The following is a 10,527-nucleotide window of genomic DNA, read 5'->3' on the forward strand; positions in this document are numbered from 1 at the left end:
TCGACAAAAGAGCGAAAGCGTTTTTAGGGTTCACTAACCAAAAGTTCTTATTGGAAGAATTCTAGAAAGGCTTGATTCCCATTTCCCAGAAAAGAATACTTTTCTTCCCGTTTAAATATTTATCATTTCCCAACTTTTTTTTTTAATATTTTGTTACTGAAGAATTTTATTGTTAGTTCTAAGTAGAAAGGAAGTCTTAACGAATCTCAAAATTACAGTTGCAAAAAATCAGTCGAGAGTGTGAACTGTTCGATTGATTCGATTCTCCCGATCCTATTCCTCGTTTGATTCTTTCCGCCTTTCGCTCCATTCTCGCCGATATTCTTGATCCACCTCTGCTCCCGATCTTATTTATCACGATTATTGTTAGTGAACCAAAAGTCTTAAAGGAAAGACCAGAATTAGTTCAATGAGTGAATGATTCTGATCTTATCCTATAAAAGAGCAATTTTGTCCACCTCTAGTTTTTGTAGTTTTCCTTTTAGATCACCGTGAAAAAAGGTCGTTACAAAATACAACTTCTTCGTGCACGTTTATAAAAGAAATGCGGAAAGTTGGGCTGAAGTTTTCAAAAGTGTAATTCTTTTTTTAAGTTAAGTAAAGAATTTAATTTTAACAGTCGGTATTAGACTTTTATATATTTAATGGTAAAACTGCAGCTGGTTTTGTGGCGTTAGACTGTAATCCGAAATAAAAATAATCTGATGGGGACACCACATGACTTCCTTGTATGGCCTATAAAATTATGCACAATTTTTGCTGCATTTCATTTTAACTTATTTCCTCGAATTTAATTTGAGATATTTTTCCTTCGTGGCAAAGCAGAAGTACATAAAAACTCAAAACATCTTCATTAAAAAATGTCAAGTACAGAAAAACATAAAACACCAAATACAATTGGAGGGTTTTAGTCACTATTGGGGAGTGACTGTCAGGTTACCCTGTGCTGAGTGGCTGCAGGTAGCATATCTGACTCATAATTGATTGGATAAGGGTGCGAGGTTACGTACTCCTACTGCATTTTAAATTCAAAACATATATATTAGAATTACGAAAAAAATCTACATATATATATATATTTCATAGAGAGCATAGATAAGTATTTAAATGAATAACAGTCCTCATAGTGTGAGGAGTCTGCTAACAAAGGTCTGTTTAGTCAAGAGCTCAAGAGCATTGTTGGTCTCTCTAGTCGAGAGTTCAGAAGCTTTCTTCTTATGTTACTACGATGGCGAAAATCTTCAGACTGAATTAGCGATGCCTCCCCAATTTTATTGTAGCATTTTACATCTTCTGATTCGTTATATCTGGAACGATATCAGAGGAAAAATCAGATCATTGGTTCGTCACCCCTCTTGACACGGTGCAGAACACGGTCAGACACGGTGCAGAACGTTAAAATCTCCTGACATTAGTCATGAAGTTATGTCTCTGCGATGCCAAAAACATGTGTGACACATCGTAAAGGCTGGAAGCAGTGAATTTCAGGGACCACACACACGATTTACTTATAACTGTGTGGTCCGCCGCACAGTAGAAAAAAAAAAGAGTTAAAAAAACAATTTTTAGAATTAAAATTCGTTTCTACGCAAAAACAAGCAACTCGGCCAGCATACAAGAAGGCAGATCATTCGGTGCACAAAACTGAAAGTTTACTTTTGCTCCCACTCGGCAAAAAGACATTGAAGGTGAAAAAACTGACTAAATTCACTATTCTACTGAGTTTCAAATGTAAACAAACGGCTGTCGTTAAGCTTAACGTGCCACTTAAGCTTTTAAATCGTTGATAATTCCACAACTGTTGCAAGCAGATTAACTAAAAGTATAAAACCTTAACCGGAACGTAAAAATCACATAATTCAATCACTTTTAAAGCAAAAAATGCACAGTTTACCAACATATAAGAATAAAAAGACTAATCTCACCGATATTTTCGTATATCTCTGGTTATATCATTTCACATTTAAAAAGGAAATGCAGAAAGTTGTACGGGAGTTTTCAGAATCGCAAACCTTTTTTTTTCCTTTGATCGAGACTGAAGAATTTAGTATTATGAGGCGGTAATAGCTGTTATTATTTTTATTTATGTTATGGCAAACCCCCTTTCTTTAGCTGTGGCTTTATCGTTAGATAGTAATTCGAAGTTTTCACAAAACTTATTTATTATTATTACTATTCAATCTGACGAAAAAAATAGTAATTTCCTTCCGACAATCTTGTTTTATAAGTTGGCCTTTGGCGTAAATGGGGAAAAGAACCTAGCATAAAGAATAAAACTGAAAGTTATTCTATTCTTTTCATGTCTGTTTTTAAACAGGGAGAATTTTTCCCATTTCCTAGAATTGTCTCATCAAACCTTCGGATGTCCATTTTTTTAGAACAGAGGTTATTCTGATAAAGTGATAACATTGTCTTTTTCAAAGGAAAGAGTAACAATGCTATTACAAACGAGCCTGGAATATCGTAATCCTTGCTCAGAAGAAAAATACTCTTTTGGATTTGAAGACCTGAATGTCTTTTCATAGTTCTAGATATCTGTACAGAAAGATGAACAGAACTGGAAAAAGAAAATGTCATCTACAGAGAGACGATTACAGCGTAGGAAAGAAATATTGCAAACATGTTATTATATGTAAAATGTTCCGACTGGGCATTTTTTCTTAACGAAATTTATTTGCATAATGTGCTTTAAACGCCTTTCTTTTTAATATCCGAAGGAATGTCTTCAAATGGAATACAAATTATTGAAATGAATATGTTTGGATAGTATAGGTGTTTGTAAAATGTTGTAATATACTGGTGTTACTAAGTGTATTAGAGTTAGTAAGGATTATTTTCGTTTGGTCTAAACATTAAAAATGTACGCATATGAGTAACTTATTCGTATAATTGTCAGAAACGTTTATTTGATGGTAGAATGTGGGTATCTGTAGAAAGTTTGAAATTATATAAGAGTTAAAAAGTTTCGAAACTGGTTAAAGAGTGCCGAAAATTTTCTGCTGCCTCTAAAAAATTCGAAAAATTATTTTCAAAGCCTGTATACTATATGTGCATTTGGGAAGATGCATTTTTTTCATTACAAAAAGTAATGTTTTACTTTTTTAGTACAAAAAAGGTATATTCACCCCCACATACACACATACATAGATGCCTTGAAAATACGTTTTTGAATTACGTAGAGGCAGGAGAAAATAATTACTGCACCAAGTAAGTATGATACGGTATCAGAAGATTCTTTTAATAATTAAAATAATGTTGCAAATACTCATAGAGCTGTCATTTGGATATCTTATGAAGTAAGCATATTTAAAGGTATATCAAATAAGTTGATTATTAAAATAAAATAAAAAGCGAAGCTGAGCGTCAAGGTCAATTGGTCACTGATGACCTGTTCGTTGATGCTCTCTGAAGTGCAGTGGCGCAAAAATTTAGGTAGATCATTGAAATAAAATAAATTGACGGACACCTGTGACTTACAATTGTTGGTTACAATTGTTGGTGATCCTATGAAAGGCCGTTGGACATCTTTTAGGGGCACTGAAGTAAATTGAGATCGATCATGAAAATTAAATCAAACCGAAGGACACTAATTACCATCAAGGCCATTTATAACTGGTGGGCTGTGGAGCGACAGTTGCCAGTGTGGGGCAATGTAATGTTTTGTACACAACTTGTCAAGAAGCGCCTGAATGATAACTGCTTGGAAGCATAACGTACTACAAAGTTCTAAAAATTTTAGAAAGTCTTCACTGAGGACGATTCCAACACTACATTGTTAAACGTGGCTTAAAATTGTTCAGAAATGTTTGTCACTCAACTTTACATAGGCGATTATTTTCTGGTACTTCTAAATAATTTAAAATTTTCTTTTGAAAGCTTGAAAATGCCAAAAATAATTATATCTTTTCATATTAGGAAAAAGACAGTGTTAGGTAAGTCATGAACTATCTTGCGTTGTTTTGTTTTACATTGCTAAATTCCTTGCCCTTCCGTATGTTTCCGTATGTTTTCCGTAAGTCGCGATCATTGTTTACAATGATCAACAGCGGTCAATGTTTACAATACCAACTTAAGCGGTGTTTTCTGAAACTAGTTTTTTTATGTCAAGGTATATAAAAACTACTACTGGGCATATAGTCGACATTGCTAGACGCAAAGAAGGGCAAGGGACAACATGCTGAAGTGAAGGTTAATCTAGCATATTGAAGAGGGTGACTACTAAGTACATGAATTTTAATTAAGGGGGATCTTATCAATGTTTCAAATTCACTTGATTAAGAAACAACGCGCAACTTCCTTAATGAGTATAGGGAATCCCAGCAAAGAAAATGGCAAATTATAAAATGCATATGACTTTGTCCTTGTCTTTCCCTTTTATCTAGGAGTTTGAAATTTTAAGAAGAGCATTCTTGTTGCAAACAGTCATTCAACCTTATAAATGGGACATTTGGTTGAGACTATAAATCTCTGTTTTCATGCTTCAGGTGATAAGGTATTTTCTTCTCCTTACCGCATGCCTTCATGGTGTGACTTAAAGCATACTAGACGGGTACTGGAGAGGTCCTGGTGACATTTTTCACGTCTCCTGTTTCAAAATAACCTAATGATTGTACAAGGTGTTATAAAAATCTTGCATACCAAATAAATAGTAACTAACAATTTGGTTTGCACGAAAGAAAAAATGAGTTACATTAACGCTCGTATTATGCTTTTATAATGCTTAAGTGAATCATAAATCAAAACTTGTTAATGTTAGGAAGGGACTCAAAACCCTCTTATATAAACTTTCAAGTGGTAGCCTTCTAGACTGTAATATATCATTATTATTATTATTATATTAACATTGGACGTGAACGGTAAAAATCGATTCATGAAGAGGTATGTACAATCATGGCGGTTAGGGGTAATAGCCTACTGCAGATTAAATTTATAATATTATTTTACTTATATTTTTATCTTATATATATGCATATCAATTTTGATATGTATAAAACTGACAGGCAGATATATTGTATGTCGTATATACATATATGCATATGTGTGTATAAAATAAACCTATCAATTGTTGGATTTTAAACGAGATGATTTCAAATTGTAACGAAGATTATATTATTCTTTCTCTCTACATAAATGTAAGCAAATACTCTTAGTATAATGACTTTTCTGTACAATTCCGTTTTGAGGACCGTAAAAAATCGCCAAACTGTTGCTGATGCCAGTGCTGCCAAAAATAATTGCGGCAACCCTAACGCAAGAAAGGAAGTATAATAGGAAATAACTATCTAAAGATTATTGTTTTAATTTAGATGAAAGGTTAATTTCATATAATGCTTTTTTATTATTATAATTTATATAAAAAAGGCTAAACATAACTAAATGGCTAAACATAACTAAATGGAACTACATAAGAGTAAATAACTATTTCAGATCATTAATATAATTTATATTAAAAAAGGCTAAACATAACTGAATGGATTCCTGCATCGCTGTTTCGCTACCGAGTTATCGCAAAAGCATAATTTCATCTCGTTGATTGTTCAAACATAATTTTCTATAATGAATGATGCCTTTTCTTTGAAAAAATTCTATTGCAAACTTTTGGTTATGGGCAATTGTTAAATCCATAGGATATCAGAAAGGATTTAAAATAAAAAAAAAAAAAAAGGATATAAAAATTAAAATAATATTTCAATGACGTCGTAAGAAATATAGAACTATTTAAACTTACGCAATCTGAAATCCGCGCCTACACTAGATTTGGCGCGCTGTTAAATGGGAGCGTTTGCTAGATTTGGCTTTTTTGCGCATACATTTTCGCTGCAATTTTTTACAATCCTCAAAGCGAAATAGTACTTGATTTTCATACATTTCAAATTTATGATTTTACGGAAATAGCTCTCCTCTAATTTTGAAAATTCTGTATATTAATATTTCTATTAATTCAGTTTAAACAAATCTAATTTCAAAGCAATATTATTTAAACAGATGTCTTATCACGATACCTTTCCATTCCCCCCTTACTGTTATTATTTTAAAGGTAACTATTACGGACTCCATAGTTTGACATCTGAGACAGTTTTGGTGAAGTTTATCAAAAATTTTGAACTCTTACGTAATAGTAAATGCATTTATCATCCACATCACATGGTAAGTATAGCCATTATATAATACATAAAACCTTTATTTTCCATATGACTTGACAGCTTATTTCCAGAATGATGTCATATTCTGCTTAAACTGAGCGATTCGAAACGAATAAATGCACGTTTTTATAAACTTATTTAAATTTTAATACTTATTTAATTCTTTTTTCAATTACCTTTCTTACTGACATAACTTTCAACGCATTTAATGTATAATATATCCTGTTAATTAATTACGAACAATTGAAGCATCGTCATGATTAATAAAAATGTTTCTTACTCCATATACTATGTTTCTCGGGAAGTTTAGTTTTCTGATCATCTGTTTCTTTTTAAACCTACTTGACGTATTTGTTTTTATTGCATACATTATTCTGTATTTAAAATTTTACATTCTACTTTATTCATGTGATTTTTCTTTAAGTGATAATTTTTACAAATTTTTGTACCACAACTCTAGCTAACAGAAGATGCTTCTAATGCCTTACTTTATGTATCATGCTACAGAATAATCTTTATATTGCAGCTTAAAAACGTGAGTTAATCTAATCTAATATGCTTCAATGAAATTATTTTCGAAGGAAGATGATCGCTAAGTCATGTTAAGAATATATCTAACTGATATAATATATAATAAAACTAGTTCATATGATTTAAAAAGCACACACTGGAAAAAAAAAAAAAAAAAAAAAAAAAAAAAAAAAAAAAAGAGGCAGCTAGGACAGTTTTACACCTCTCGTTCTACTGGGAGGATTGACGAAATTTAACTTGCGTTTTTCATGTCTCGATAGATTTATACATAGCATTGTTCTTACATAGGTATTTGGACACAAAATCGGACTTTTCTGACATGATATACTGATTTTTTTTCCATATTTCGATTCTACAACTCAGATTACACCTAAATTTTAAATTCTGTAAAATTTGGTGAAAACTTACCGAGATAAAATAAATCTTGGCGCACTTACTTCAGTTTGCCAAGTTCATGGCAGTATTTCAGTTTGCGCCATGAACAATTCACTAGGCAAAATTCTTAATTTATGGTAACCTACTTTCCTTTCTCTTTCATTGTGCGTGAGCGGGAAAAAAGGTGCATCATTCATTCTTTCAAGTAATTTTTTTTATCTTGCATTTTTTAATCACAGTTGTTATTTTTAAATCCGTAAACCTCATGTGGTGTTATTATTGGTTAAAGATACCAAGCTTAAAAATGGGACGATATATAAATTCCTTATATCCTAGGAAATGTTGACTAAAAATCTCTAATTTCTCGCAGGTATGCTTATAAATACATGTATTTTAAGATGACGGTATAAATTTTACAGGTTATAATAAAATATTTTTGAAACTCGTACAAATTACTAAAAAATGCAAATTTAAAAAAAATAAATAAAGCTGCAAATTTTATTTGGACTGAACTTAAATTTCGAACTGTGAAAGAAGGAATCAAGTAAATTTAATAAAAGTAGATATGTTAATAAATATATATACCAAATTCAATTAACATCGAGTAGCTAACATTTTTAGAGCTGTTTTAGAAAACTACTAGTGCGATTTCTACAAAATTTGGCACTCTGCCATAATTTGAGCCGTAGAATCGAAATGTAGAAAAAAGTGATATGTCTTTTCAGAAAAAGTCTGATTTTATGTCAAAATGCCTATGTTAGAGCAATTCTATATATGAATCTAATGTGTATATCCTAAGTCACGCTTTCGAGAGAGAAAAACGCAAGTTAAATTTCGTCAGTCGGCCAGTAGAAAGGGGAATATAGAACTATTCTCTTTCTTTTTATTTTCCTTTAAAAAAAAAAAAAAATTTATTTTGTGTGTGTGTGTGTGTGTGCAGAGATTACCTCTTTTATAATTTAAAAAAATTACCAGTATTGCAATTAATAACAGATACGTCTAATGCCATATATTAATATCAGAATTCTTTCATTTTTCTTCTTTACTGATGTTTTTATGATGTAACCGTAAAATTTCATATTTACGATAAATTTAACTTGTTTACCAAACATGAAAATCTGTTATAAATTACAGATTTATACGCTTTATATTTACTAGATATCACATCTTCTAATTCCTTTAACAGTATCGTTTAACAAACAATATATATTCGTGTAAATTTTTATTAGACTAATTTCAACAGCTCTTAATTTTCATGTAGTACATGATTTAAAGATAATATTGAGCTAATACATTTATTATATGTAGTAAAACTTTCATGATATGTAGTAATAAATAGCTTTTTTTAAAAAAAGTTTTCCTTTATAAATGCAAAATTTATTTCATTGGTGGTCTTCACCTTGTGATTTTACTTTAGTGTGTCTCTTTATATATTCCTCTAATAACAAAATAATAAGCGTATGGTTGCTATTTCGTCGCAATCTGAAGACATTAAAAAGGTATCGTTAAAATACGGATAAACTCTATCTAGTTAGAATAAAGTAAAAAAATTCAAATACATGCTGCAAGCTTTTTATCTCATTTTATCTATAAGTTATAAATATTTAAGCTTAAGACGATTTATTTGCTACTGAAATGTTGAAGATACGCTTAAGAAAAATAAATTTTTCCAGAGTAATTCCTTTTGCGTTAAGCGGCAATAATTTATTTGGAATATTATATAAAAGTGATTCTCTAGATGAAAAGTCCAATCCGTCCAATCCGGGATATTCCGTCCAGTCCGGGGAGTATTATATAAAAGTGATTCTGTCACTGAATATGTAAAGTGATTCTGTAGAGTCATTTGTATCTTTCTTTCGGAGAAGGAAATCTAAAATTCAACCTTGCCCGAATTCAAACTTTGTACCTTCTGATTTGCTAGCCTAATATGCTTTCCAATGGAAACACAAACTTGTAAGGAAGGAAAACATTCTTTACAATCTTCCCCCACTGAAGTTGGGGAGAAGAGAACTTAGTCGCCAAACCATAGTAGTAACGAATTATCATTCAGACATATCCATCAAGCATAAAAATGTTATTTGATTTTAATACATTTCAGCACTAGTAGTAGTTTTTTTTTTTTTCAAGAAATCTTGAAAAATCCAGCAGTGTTCTGAAGAGGAATTGAACGCAAAGTTTTCCAATAGCAACTTTGATACTGTCTCGCAAAGTCTGAAAGTTTTCACAAGATATACGATTTTTTTTCCTCAGCAAAAGAAGTGTCATCACTGGTTGTTTGGAAGGAACAGCGCATTTTAAGAAAGCTAGCTTCCAGTTTGTCAGTCGTTTATTTCATAAACAAAATTAATCCTCCGCCCAACCGGTATAGTAGTCAGAGTCGCTGACTGCTGTGACGATGGGTCCGAGTTCGAATCCTGAAGAAGGCATGGATGCTTGTAAATGTATAGCGTCGGTGCGGCATAACGGCACTCTAAATATGCGGCAAGCCGAACGTCCTCTCGTGTGGTTTGGTGGAAGGGCAGAAGGATGGGAGACCCAAGGAACGTTCCAATCCGGGGTGCTCTCCATCAAAATTGGAGACGGAATTGAGCCAAATCGCACTATGGTGCTCAAGGCTGTTGCCAACGGCAGGCGTAATCTAGCGCTCCTTGCCACGAGAAATTTCGCGGGTTTGGGCTGACTACGTCTAATAAGTGAGTACAAGCAACAACAACAACTATAAAACTAATCCTACAAATTCATCTTTTGGGTGTTCATTTTTAAAATTTAGCATGTTATTCGTAAGAGTCCACCCTCTTCTGAATGAATGAGGGAATGATTTGTTTCAGTTTATTTAATAAAAAATTCTCTTTGATGAATTGAACAAGCGTCCAACAGTCATCCTTTAGTAGTTATCTTTACCCATCTTTAGTGAAGGCAGAACGGTCTTGAGAGAATACTTTAATAAGATTTAGCTCTTCGTTTTAGTACTTTTGGCTTTAAATTTTGTAAATATATACGGAATTGTAAAATTGTTCGAAAAATCGAAAGTATATTTTGTAAAATAAAGTTTAAAGAGAATTATAGATTGGGGGGAATACATAAGCTGGCCAAGCTCATGTGCTGTAGTTGCTAATGTAAGTCTATTGACATAATCGTTATTCGTGCATCCCTAATCCCAAGCAATAAATCTTACTTTGAATTTGTATGTGTTGCCTTTCTCATATATTTTCGTTGTTTAGAAATCTTCTGTTCACGTCAAGTTTTCACAGCGAAGTTTTGATTTATCTGAAAGACAGATAGGGCATTTCTCCCCCCCCCTTACACATTCAGTTCCGACTCAGATTGGCCACACAGTACTTTTACAATAAGTTTTGCTAAGACCATCAGTTAAGATTTTGTATTTCTCACTTAAAGTAATACATACTAAGTGCTAGGAATAAATCTTTTCAGCTAACGCCCAGTGAAGCTGCAAAACGATAATAACAGCAGTAATTTT

This window comes from Stegodyphus dumicola, chromosome 2, assembly GCF_044657685.1.
Source record: "Stegodyphus dumicola isolate Sdum_Otavi_A_Nest chromosome 2, ASM4465768v1".
In the NCBI taxonomy this organism is placed as follows: Eukaryota; Metazoa; Arthropoda; class Arachnida; order Araneae; family Eresidae; genus Stegodyphus; species Stegodyphus dumicola.